This window comes from Vidua chalybeata, chromosome 30 (assembly GCF_026979565.1).
Source record: "Vidua chalybeata isolate OUT-0048 chromosome 30, bVidCha1 merged haplotype, whole genome shotgun sequence".
In the NCBI taxonomy this organism is placed as follows: domain Eukaryota; kingdom Metazoa; phylum Chordata; class Aves; order Passeriformes; family Viduidae; genus Vidua; species Vidua chalybeata.
In genome coordinates this window covers 634797-647403 of record NC_071559.1, presented here as the reverse complement: position 1 = coordinate 647403, position 12607 = coordinate 634797, and the positions used below count along the sequence as shown (strand labels likewise).

Sequence of the window (12607 nt, the reverse complement as noted above, 5' to 3'; positions counted from 1 at the left end):
GGGCTGCAGGAAGATCCAGAGGCTCCTTGGACATGCTGCTTTCTTTCAGAGCAGCACATTTCCCTAGTGAAACAGAGGAGGACCCAGGGAAACACTGCGAGGATGCTCCACCACTGACAGGGACACCCCACACACATTAAAATTCTCTCCATGAGGAGAAACGAGGCTCTCCTGGAGAGCAGTGTGAGCTACCCCTGGTTTCCAGTTCTTCCCCCAGCTCCTGCACCTCTGTCCTCCTGTTCCCTACCTTTGGTCCCACCTTTCAGCGCGGAGCAGAGCTTGTCCAGCTCAGCAGGGTTTGTTTTGCACTGGTGTAAGCCGTGTTTTGATCCAGCTCTGCAATGCAGCCCTGTGGAAGAGCCAATTCTCCTGCTGGCACCGTTCCTGCTCCTGGATACCAACAAAGCCCGATGGATCCGGGTGTCAGGGTGGATTCTCACTGTTCTGAGGGGAAGGGCAGCTGGGGAAAACCCCACAAACACCTTCCGAATTCTCCTTCCAGCAACCATACACCACACCTGGCCTTGAGACTGAAGTTTTAGGTTGAGGAAACCAAGAAAGGTGGGTTGGATGTGTGCAGGGATCACAGACAAACCCAAACGTGGGCTGGATGTGTGCAGGGATCACAAAAATCCCCAAAAGTGGGCTGGATGTGTGCAGGGATCACAAACAGACCCAAAGGTGGGCTGGATGTGTGCAGAGATCACAAACAGACCCAAAGGTGGGCTGGATGTGTGCAGGGATCACAAACAGACCCAAACGTGGGCTGGATGTGTGCAGGGATCACAAACAGACCCGAAGGTGGGCTGGATGTGTGCAGGGATCACAAACAGACCCAAAGGTGGGCTGGATGTGTGCAGGGATCACAAACAGACCCGAAGGTGGGCTGGATGTGTGCAGGGATCAGATGTGAGGCCACTGCCCCACTCCAGCCCTTCTGTGGGGCTGGAACCTCCATGAAGACCCACCCTTAGGATGTCCCCTCCCTGCTGGAGGCCTCCCTGGCTGACAGCGTGGCTCTGACTCAAGGCTCTTTCCTCAGCATCCTCGGATGTTGCCCAAGAGGCACCACCACGGTGACAGGGACATGTGGCACCCACAGCTCTGCCACCTCAGCGACGCTGAGCCGCCTCCAAGGTGAGTCTGGGAAAGCTCCAAACTCACTCCAACGGGCACTTGGGCCCTGTTTGCTATTCATAGTGTGACAACTGGCTGGGACAGTGCCACCCAGGCCTCCTGGCTCTGCCCAAACTCAAAGTCAAGCAGCCGAATCCCACTCGGCGCTGCCGGAATTTGGCACATTCATTCAGAGTTAGCAACTGCTGCTATATCAGGAAGGCAGCTTCAAGGGAAGACAGAGCTCTCCAAGACAGAGAAAGAAAACAAATCCCTCGCCTGCAGTCTGCAGGCCAGCGCTGCTCTCCTAAATTTCCTTGGCTCGGCTTAACAAGACCCGGGTTTTTCTGCTAAAAAGTGAACACTTACCAGCCCTGCACACCCCTGAACTCTGGACACCCCCTTCATGACTCCATCACATCAAACAGCAAATGTGCCAATTCAGACCTTCCCTGAGTGACAGAATTGTCCCGAACAAACCCTGGCCCAGCCCTGCCCTTTGGGAAAGGCACCTGGAGCAGAGCAGCCAGTCCAAGGAGGTTGGCGTGGGGTGACCAGAAAACAAAACCCCGTGTGTGAAGGCACCAACAAAGGCAGGAAAACATCCCGGCCGCTGGCGGGGCTGCTCCCAGCAGGGCTTTCCGAGGTATTTTTAGGGCACTCAGAGCCGCAGACAAAGACCAGCCGTGCCAGGCGGGAGCCGGAGCCGCGGCCACAGGGGCTGGACACCCACTCAGGACGGGCAGGACACGCCGCTGTGCCCGTGTGTCCCCTCCCCGCCTCGGCAGGGACACACGAGTCAGCAGAGAAGCTGTTAATGGGGAGCCGGCAGAGCCTGAACGGGACGGATGCATTCCTGCCCTCGGGGAGCATAGCGAGGGAATGAGACAGACACCGGAGAGGAGTCGGCAGCTCCAGCTCCAGGATTGACTCATCTCCCTCCTGTGCTGTCCCAGAGAGCAGCGGCGGGGCTGGATGGAGATCAAAAGGTAATAAATCAGATGGGAAGAACTCAGGTTTGATGTTTGAACCAGAGATGGAAGAGTAGATTCACCACCTCCCCTGCTGGAGTCGGGCAGCAGGGCAGAAGGAGCTGCCTGGATTCGGAGCTTTGCCAATACACTTGTTTGTTTTTTCCCCTCCTCAAGGTCCCAGCTGTTAAATCCATGATTACAGGATTTCCCAGACTCACTGAAAAAGCACGTATGCCATTGTGTCCCACTGCTGGAACAGGAAAAAGCCTGAAAATCTGAGCCACAGACTCCAAACACACAAGGTCTCCTTACAACTGACGTTTTCAGTCCTGATTTTTCTTTCAACAGTTTCTAAATGGTTCAGAGTTTTGCAGCACTGCCTTTCAGCTTCCCCAGAATTGTTCCTATCCCAGTGTCCCACGCTGGGGGAACTTTTTGGCATCAAGTGTCCCAAAGCCATTGATGTGGCCACTCACATCCCCAGAGCCTCAGAGGACTTTGAGCCACCAGCCTCCAACCCCTGATGGAAGCTGGGTCTTGACTCCAATTCCCATCCGGCCAAACGTGAACACAGAAGCCAGGGCCAGTCACGCGTGCTCCAGCCACCTGAATTTCCCATCTCTCAACTCAAATCCAGGCCCCCAGTCGCAGGAGGATGTGGAGTTTCTCTCTCTGCTGCTCCACGGAGAACACGGTGTCGCACTGAAATGCCCCTGCCAGCTCAGAGCTGCCCAGGACAGCAGCCAGCACCCAGCCAAAGTCTCTCCCTGCCCCGGGGAGGTTCCCAATGAAGCCATTTAATAACTGCAGGAAAAGACACGCTCCCCTGTGCCTGTCCACGCTCACCTCCATCCCTGCTACGCTGTTTCAAGAAGAGACTCACTCCAGGACCAGCCCTGACACTGAGACCTGTCCCTTCCCAAAGGACACACCTGAAGGGTTCAGGACCCCACTCAGGACAGGTGTAACCACCCCACAAGCTCCCTGCTGAGCTTCCAGCCCCACTGCAAGAGCCTCTGCTGCCATTTTTACGCTCCCACTTCCTGCTCACATCAGGCAGAGAGTAGGAAGTGCTGAAATCCTCCGACCCTCGCTGCAAACCAGGAAGCGCCTGAGATCCCCTGAGAAAGGCTGAGATTTCAGGCTGGAACCCTCTGCAAACATCTGCTCAGAGGCATCACATCCGGACCCTCGGAGCGGGGCCCACATTCCCCATCCTCCCGGGACTCCGTCTGCTGGAACAAACCCGGGGCAGGACCACTCACAGCTCATCCTGTCGGGAAAACACTAATGCAGAATCCAAACCCTGCGGCCACTCGCTTCCCTGCCTCTGCTGTGAGTGACACCTCATCTCTCCTGCCCGAGCCATGTCCAGCACATCCCACACCTCCTCCATAGGAGTGTCCCAACATCCCATTACTCAGCAAAGCCTCCAGACCACAGATAACACCTTTACCATGGAAAAAGGTGTGGGAAGCTGCTTTTGGGATTGCCAGCACAGGGCAAACCTTGGACGGTGCACAGATCTGTGGGCTGCACTGGCTCGTGGCTCTGGCAGAGGGATCTGGGGTATTTGGGGCATCCAAAACTCTTTTCCCAGTGCGCATCCTTTTCCCATTTGGGGAGAGAGATGTGCCCTTGCAGCAAATGCACCAAGGGCAAACCCAGCAGTGCTGCTGCTCCTCTGCCCTCACACTCCCTGCACGCGCCGCCGGCCCTTCCGAGGGGAAAGGCAACCGGATTAGCACAAAAACATTCCAGCAAACCACAGGCTCGGCTTTGCCACATCTGAGCACTTGCTCTCGAAGGCAGCCGCGGGTCCGCGGGCCTCGCTGGACCCGGTGAGTCAGGGACTAATGAGCCCGAGCTCTCTCCCTCAGCCCTGGCAGGCGGTCTGGGCTGAGCCCCGCAGCCGCACACACACATTCCATGGCACACGGGCTGGATCAGCTGCTCCGGGGGTCGCCACCCCCCGATGCTTCCCCCGGCACCGGCACAGCACCTCCGGTCCCGGGAGTGACAGCCCTGCCAGCAGCGGCCACCGCCAGCCCAGCGAGCCTCGGCTGGAGCTGCAGATCCCAGGCAGGCACTGCCGGGATCCGGCACTCCCGGGATGGGCGCTCCCCGTCCGGCCCACCCCGCCCCCAGGGCTACACGGGGCACCCCCTCCCAGGAGCCTGCCAGCTCCAGGGGCTGCGGGAGCAGGGGATGCAACACCTGGGGAGGGGGCGAGCGGAGCCGCTCGGAGCGGGGGCTGCTCCCTCCTGCGGGGAACGGAGCCGAGAGGGAAGGGGGACCCCACAACGCCCGGGGGTGACAGACCCGCTACTGCCCCTGGCCGCCGCCCCGGTGTCCCGGTGTCCCCTTGTCCCGGTGCCTACCTTGTGCTGGCGGCGGCGACCGAGGCGATGCCGGAGCGTCCTTGGGCGGGGACGGTGGAGCGGGGGCGGCCCCGGCCGGGCCGCGCGGGGACTCCGCGGGCTCCGGCTCCACCTGCGCCACCGCTCCGGAGCCGGGCGGGCGGAGCGGGGCGGCCCCGGCGGGAGCTGCGGGCGGTGCCGCTCCGCCCCCGGGACGGGGCCGGGACCGGACGGGCCGGGGGCGGGCGGCGCGTTCCGGGTCAGAGCTCCGCCACACGAGGGACCGGGAGCGGCGACTTCCAGCGGCTGGAGAGACCCGGGCAGCGGGAATCAGGGCCGAGCGCTGATCGCTGGATGCCAAACTTGACCCCGAGCCCGTCCGTCCCGGGTGATGGCGGAGCCACCAAAGTGCTGGGAAAGGGGCGGCAGAATGGCCGAGCCTGGAGAGAGCTCCGTGCACCGAGTTGGAGCCGAGCGCTTCCACCTGGCACCTGCCTGTTCCCGGGGTCTCGGTCTCTGCCCGGGCTCCTCCATCGCCCGGGGGACCGGGACGGGGCAGTTCCCACCGTACCGGGGCGAGCGGGGATGAGCCGGGGGCAGGAAAGAGGGAGCATCCCGCGGGATGAACTGAGCACGGCACAGGACAGAGGGAACATCCCGCGGGATAAGCTGAGCACAGGAGAGTTGGAACATCCCGTGGGATGAGCACAGGACAGAGGGAACATCCTACGGGATGAGCTGAGCACAGGAGAATGGGAACATTCCGTGGGATGAGCTGAGCACAGGACCGAGGGAACATTTGAAGCCCCTGAGCACAGGACAGGCAGGAGCATCCCCACGCAGAGACCACAGGAGCCGAGCACCACAAAGAAAGAAACGGAACCAAGTTCAAAGCGAAGGAGGGAGGTGCCCCTGTGCTCAGGGGCTTCAAATCCTGTCCAAAAGCACAGAGCGAGACCCCGAGGTTCTCTCGCTGCCAGTGGGGGAGCAGGCGGTGAGGGAACAGCTGCTTTTCCAGGAACTCCAAAGCACGGGGGGGATTCTCCAACCGCACAATTACACTTCTCTTTTCCAAGGAAGAAATCACTTCAGAGCCAGAGCAAAGCCCTGCCCGGTCCCGGGGTGAGAAACCCTGCCCAGCTGCAGCCCCGGAGTCTCTGGGGTCAGTGGGTGCAGTGAGACAGCACTGAAACACGGGTGGGCAGGGATGTGCTTTTGCTGAGTTATTTTGCTCACTTTTATGATACCAAAACAGCTTTGGGAAGTTACACATCGAGCCCAGGGGCTGGCACATTTGTAACCCTGCTTACAGAGTGGTTATTTTCGGCACCTGCTGAAGCTGGGAGGTTTCAGGGTGCATCTCACCCACCTCCAGGGCTTTCTCTTTCACTTTAATTTATGCCTGTTCTCTTCAAGATCAGCCTTTCCCTCCCTTTCATTTCCAAAGCCTCGTTGATCCACAATGAAACTTCACGTGAGGAGAGGCACAGCCCTCAAACAGCACCTGACAGTTCAGTCCAGAGCAGTGACAGCAGCTTTTTAAATAATTCAGAATTACCGGGGTTATGCTTAATGCCTCTCTGATTTGGAAAATAGCACCAGAACAGAAGTCTCAGCCCAGGTCCCTTCAGAGCCCCAGCAACACCCAAATTGCCCTGACAAGGTTTTTCTGACTAACAGCTCATTCTGAGAACAGTCAATAACTTTACAACTAAGTCCCAGCGGGCGTTGCTCTGCATAAATTTGCATATTACAGAGTGGAGCCAACCAGAGGTGAGAGTGGTGGGGACTATTCTATGAAGAGCAGGAGAAGGGGATTCATCCTCCCCGTCGAGCTCTTTCTGCTGTCCAGTGCTCTGAATTCCCCTAAATTCATCATTCCAAAGGCTCAAACTCATCAGGAAGGACAAGCTAGGCTCAGCCAGCCCCAGAATTCCTGCAGATCATTCCACTCTAGGGCAGAATCATGGAAAGGAATAATGTAACAGCCTGAGTGGGAAGGGAGACACATGGATCATCCCGTTCAACCTCTGTCTCTGCGCAGGGCACCCCCAAAAACCACACCACAACCCATGGGAATCTACCCCGGCACATCCTGGAGGAAACTTGTGGTTTTCCCCTATAAATTAACAGATTGGATTTAGGATGGGCTGGAAAACCAGAGTTTTCCTGGTCCCTCTATTAAACTTCGAAATCTGTGAATTTTTCCCAATCCCATTTTGAAATAGAAGCAGTAGAAGGAGCAACAGCCTGGCTTCTCCCATCAATCCCATTCAAAAATTATGTGAACACGAAGGGCCAAACCTGCCTCCAACAGCAAACAGAGCCCACCGAAACCTTCCTCCATCGGGGTGAGGAGCTCAGGCTGAATTACTGGGGAATTCCAGCAGCCAGCAGCCCTGGGGGGTAACGGACAGCATTGAACTGAGATTATTTTGGAAGCACAGCTGGTATTTTTAGCCTGGAAAACGAGGCACTGCTTCCCTTTCTGGAGTCCCTCCTCCCGTGGCCGGCCAGGCGGGGCTCTGCTGTGCCAGGCAGGGGGGATATTGCAGAACCCGCTGCCGGTTGGGAAAGAAAGAGGTTATTTTGATCCGTGGAGATGGATGCGCTTCACCCCCACACGTTGTGCAACCCTCAGACCGTCGGCGGAGGAGACAAAGGCGCTCGAGGCTGCCCGGGCTCGTCCGGGCTCCCAGGGCCAGCCCAGGGCCAGCGGGGAGGCTCCCACAGCACCCCGAGAGCTCGACCCTGATGGAAGGGGTGGACAAGAGTCAGGAGAAGGGCTCGGGCTGCCTGGGAGGGGGAGAATGGGTGGGGAAGGGTGGTGGTTTCCCACCTAAGACTTTTCTCTGCTTTGTTGGTTCCCACCCCTGCTCCCGAGTCATGCAGCGAGTTGGAGAGCTGGAAAAGACAAGGATGAGGCTGGTGATGTCTGCAGGGCTGACAAAAAGGCAGGACACACAAAGATACACCAGGGGATGACCCAGGCATGGAGGGGCACAGGCAGCCCTGTGCTCGGCAGCTCTTCCAACACTCATCTCCCATCCAGGAGCCTCTCAGAGACCCACAGGCACACCCCTGAGCTCTGATCCGCCTCACTCCCCTTCCCAGGCTTCCCCTTCCTGCTGCGAATGGGAGCATCTGGAGCAGAAGAGGCCACGCAGGTGGTGGCAGTGGCAGGTGAGGAGTGACTCGGTTTCGGCCAGACGAGAGCGCAGCGTGGCCAGCCCGCCCAGATTTATGGAGCTGGGAAGTTTGGGCTGCAGCCAGCGAGCTCCTGGCATGGGGCTGGCCCATCTGGAGCCCTGGGAACAGGGAACTGATGGACCTGGCCCACCTGGAGCCCTGGGAACAGGGAGCTGATGGACCTGGCCCACCTGGAGCCCTGGGAACAGGGAGGTGCCCAGGACCTCCATGGTGGGCAGAGGTGACCGGGACAACACCTGGATGTTGAACTGGAGGCACTGAGAGCCCTGCGTGGCACTGCCTGGCATCCCCCTGCCAAAAGACTTCACCAAATGTGCACCAAGAGCCCACCTGGTGCCCAGGCAGGGATTAACATGCCCCTCCCAACCTCCACCTTCCCAGCACAGGCTTTCTCCTTTTCCCCTTCATTTTTTCCTTGCTGGGGACAGAATTTGGGATTCTTGGAGGCCAAGCTGATCCTGCCAAGCTCAGCAGGCCCGGCAGGCAGGTGGGCGAGTTGCTGACTGGGGCACAAGAGAGGTTGGTGCCTTTTTTAATTTGCTGATGTACAAAAGGAGAGGAACAGCTCACACCCTGTGTTGGGCAACACACGGGAGGAGATTTTTGGATCCTGAGCACCGAGGGGTTTGTGTCACATCCCAGGGGCTCAGCATGGCTCTGAGCAAAGGAAATGGGGCTAAAGCAGCATTGAGCAGGTCCTGGCCATGCTGGACAAGCATTAGCCCACTCCTGGTGGTTTTTAGCCCCAGCTACATCTTGCCTGGGAACGCTGGCTGCAGAGCTACCACTCAACATTAAAACTTCTTGACTTTCATTCAGTAAAAGTCAAATTATTTCTATTTCAATGCAAATCTGGGAGTGTGCAGACACTCTGCATACAGGAACTTCAATAATAAATGGGTTTTCTCCTTGTCTTGCCCCACCTCCACCCATGGCACGGTGGGTCCACCTTCCTTGGGGACTTGGAGACCTCCAGCACCCTCAGACAGCCCAAGTGGCTCCAGGGGCTGCCACCAGCCACCCCATTTCCCCACGAGCCCTGTCCTCTGCTTTGAACTGAGGGGCAACAAGTGCTCAGCAGCCCAAAAGTTTGTTTTAAATAGACACTCCTTGAATAAGACCTACAAAAATACCCCCGTGCCCTGCTGCCAGGCATGAAACCACAGCACGGCAAAGAGGAACCGTCGACTTCAAAAACAAAAAATAGTAAAAAATAAAAATAAGCACACTTCTGCCTCCTTCACCCTCCTGCTGCCACTGTTGCACAAAGAGAACGGAGATGGGAGAGAAGGGGCGATGCCAGGGGGTGGGGGGCTCATCCCAGGTGAGGAGCCCCCCGGGGTCTCACAAAGTCCGGAGTCCCCGGGGGTTTCTCAAGGTCCAGAGCCCCCCGGGGTCTCTCCGTTTCTTGAGCACCCTGGGCTCTCTCCAAGTCTGGAGTCCCCGTGGGGTTCTCAAAGTCCGGAGCCCCTGGGGGTCTTTTAAAATCCGGAGCCCCTCGGGGTCTTTCCGGGTCCGGAGCCCCCCGGGCACCTTCCCCCGCTGCGCTCGCGGGGCTTCGGTTACGTCCCCAGGGGAGAGAAAAACATTTGCTTTAAAAACAGGAAAATGTGATTGTCAAACCACAACAATGGGCCGGGAAGGGGCCGCGGCGGCTCCGAATTTCGCTCCAAAACACCCAGCGAGTGACTCAAAGTTTCTGCGCCGAGCCCGGGTGGCCCCGCGCCCCCTCCCGGCCCCAGCCGGGACTCGGTGGCCTTTAATGAGCCTCTAATTAAGGTTTTCCTGATAACGGGGTACCAAATCCACCCCCAAGGCAGCCCCGATGGGGTTTGCCGGCACAGAAGAACCTGGAGCACCTGAGGGTGCTCCTCTCTGCGCCCTCAGCAAGGGACAGCCCGACTTGGAGAGGCTTTTCCCGAGGGCAGGGAGTGACAGGACAGGGGGAATCACTTTGCACTGACAGGGAGCAGATTTAGATGGGTTATTAGGGAGAAATTCCTCCCTGTGAGGATGCTCAGAGAAGCTGGGGCTGCCCTTGGGTCCCTGGATCCCAAGGCCAAGTTGGGCAGGGCTTTTACTGGGTTTTTATAGATTTCTGCCTTTTTAATATAACCTAAAAGCAGCTCCCATATGGCAAATCCAGGGAAGTCCATCACACCTGCACATTGACCACTCCCTCCTCTTCCTCACCTTTTTCTGTGGAGAAGCTCAGACCAAACAGTTCCACTAAGAAGGGTCGTAGAAGCTTTGCAAATGTCACTGGGAATTGTTTATTTCCCTTTGTTTAAAACCCTGAGCAGGGAAGAATAACCGGCAAAACTCTGTTTTTCTAAACACCAGGAGAAGGAACAAAAGCGTCTGGCACGCTCTGGGCGCTGCTCTGAGCTGCTGGGCACGCTGGCAGCAGAGGCTGTCACCCCCCAGGTGTGACAACCTCCTCGGCCACCTCCAGAATCCCCCCCTCCCCGGTCCCTGCTGCACCTCATGCACTTTGAAACGGAAGGAAAGAAGAGAAACTCGGCTGCATCTCCTCTGCCCCTCCCAAACGGCTGTGATTGACCCTAATTTGCACTAATTGCTGGCCACCATCAGGTTCCCATCTGCTGCCGTTTCCCAGCTGTTGAGAACAGCCCTGGAGGTGTTTTCTCAGCCTAGAAGCAGCTGTAGGAACCCTGGGACTGAAAGTTTTCCCGTCAGTCTATGAAGTGCCTCTCCTTTCTTCCCCCGAGCATCCCAGGACAAGCTCAATTTCTTGTGCTGTGTCCTTCCCTCTCTGTCCCTCAAACCAGGGGATGAGGTGCTCAAAACAGAGCTGTGCTGCCAAGTCAACCCTCCAAAACTCATGGGCATCTGCAGGCAGAGGTCTGCAGGTCATGGGATTCAGCTCTAAGGTGCCAAATCTCCAGTTCATGTCCTGGTTTCTGAGCCAGGGCCCTCAAGCCTGAGCTCAGCTTTCTCGACAGTCCAGAGAACCAAAAACAGTTTGGTTTAGCTGGAAATTCCCAGGAGGGTGTGTGGGAGCATTTCACCAGTTTCAGCACTTCTGAGATACGACAAAACTCGACAAATTCTTCATCACAGTGTCCCGAGCCGAGCCGTGGTGTCGGGAGCTGCACTTCTCTGTCTTGATACAATTTCCCACCCATCCACAAAAAGAGAGCCAGGAAGTGCCAGGGGGTGGCGAGAGAAGGGACAAAAGCTGGGACAGGAGTTCCAGGTGTCTCTGAGGAAGCAGAGATGCCTCCCATGTCCCAGCTCCAGTGGGTGAGGAGACTGTCACTCAGAGAAACCAGCGGTGACAACGAGCAACAGCCACCTGCCCTGTCACCCATCCCCTTCCTGGTGTCACCCAGATCTCCAAACCCAGCCCTTCACTGTCCATCAGAGCATCTCACAGCTGCCTAAAACACCACAGGGGACAGGGATGTTGGGCTGTGCAGGCAAGAGTCTGCACAGCCCAATGAAGGTCCCTAAATCCCCGGGTGATCTTTGAGGTCCCTTCTAACCCAAACCCTCCCACAATGAAGGTCCCTAAATCCCTGCGTGCTCTGGGCAGGGCATAGTCCAGTTCCCCGCTGTGGGAGCCACGGGCACAGTGTCCATGTCCCCTGGCAAAGGCCACCCAGGCCCTCGGGCAGGCAGCAAAGGGAGTGAACACCACCCCACCAACCCACCAGAGCCTCCTCTCCAAACCCTCACTCCCCTCCACCTCCACATCTCCTTGGCCTCCAGAGCAGCTCAGGTCTGCAGGTGCCCAAACCCCCTGGCAGCGATGGAGAGCAGGAGGACAGAGATGCTCAGGAGAGAGCAGAGGATAAAGAGACTCCCCAGAAACACCTGAACACAAGAGATGGGGTGGATGAGGGGAGCCTGGACAGGACTCCCCAGAAATATCTGAACACAAGAGGTGGGTTGGACGAGGGGAACCTGGACAGGACTCTCCAGAAACACCTGAACACAAGAGATGGGGTGGACAAGGGGAGCCTGGAGAGTATCCCCCAGAGACACAAGAGGTGGGTTGGACGAGAGGAACCTGGACAGGACTCCCAAGAGACACCTGAACACAAGAGGTGGGTTGGATGAGGGGAGCCTGGAGAGGACTCCCCAGAGACACAAGAGATGGGTTGGACGACGGGAGCTGGACAGGACAGGTCATTGTCGCTACCTTTGTTGTCGCCGCTCATCGGCCCGGTCAGAGCCACCACTGCCCTCGAGGCTCCCGTCGCTCTCCCGTGGCCACACGTGACTGTCCCCAGGCAGAGCCACTGTCTGGTGTGCTCGGGGTGTGTGTGGCAAGGAGCCCAAGCACTGCTCTCGAGCTTTTCTCCCCGGCACAGTTTCCATGCCCGGTTTCAGAATGACGGGCCCTGGTGCGGGCTGCCCTCGCTTGCTGCACCGGCGCCTTTATCTCGCATCCTTTCGTTTTACTCTCACACCCAGCTGGGGACTGACTGGTTTCAAAATAAAATGAAGCTGCCAGAAGCTCCTGGGGCTCTACCAGCTTTTTGCAAACACTTGGAACTGCCACAGGAAAAAAAAAATGGGCTGTTTCCATGAAAGCTCCCGCTGGCACAATCGGCCACCCGGGGATTCCCGGACAATGAATATACCGGGAGCAGATGCAGAAGATGCCCAGTTTAACATCTGGGTGGTGTAGGGAGGCTAAAATTGGAGCAGTCTCAGAGTCACCCACAGTCACCCAGGAAGGGAAAAATCCCTCAATTTGGGAAGTTCAGATTTCCCACAGACACCACCTGGACCAGGAATGGTTCTGATTCCTGAGACAAGGAAAGAGAAAGGGGTCAGTGTCCCCCCAATTCTGCAAGGGTGAGTGTAAAGGGTTTCCTCAAGGGCACCAGGGGAGGCTGGAAAATAGCAGAATTGTCCCAGCTCTCCTTGCTGGAGGAGGAGAACCTGGGCTGGTCCTTCTGCTGGCAGGACCCC

At 57.6% G+C, this 12607-nt stretch overlaps 1 protein-coding gene across 2 annotated transcripts in view; it reads right to left on the bottom strand.

Annotated features, from left to right (window-relative positions):
- HDAC7 (histone deacetylase 7) overlaps positions 1-12607 on the bottom strand; it is a 59061-nt gene that overhangs the window by 37017 nt on the left and 9437 nt on the right. The window contains exon 1 of one of the 2 annotated variants that reach the window (XM_053967454.1): positions 4472-4554. The exons of the other annotated variant lie outside the window; for it this stretch is intronic. The gene's annotated coding sequence lies outside the window, so the exon portion shown is untranslated. Of the gene's footprint in view, positions 1-4471; positions 4555-12607 lie in introns of those variants that run through there. 2 annotated transcript variants of the gene reach the window in all.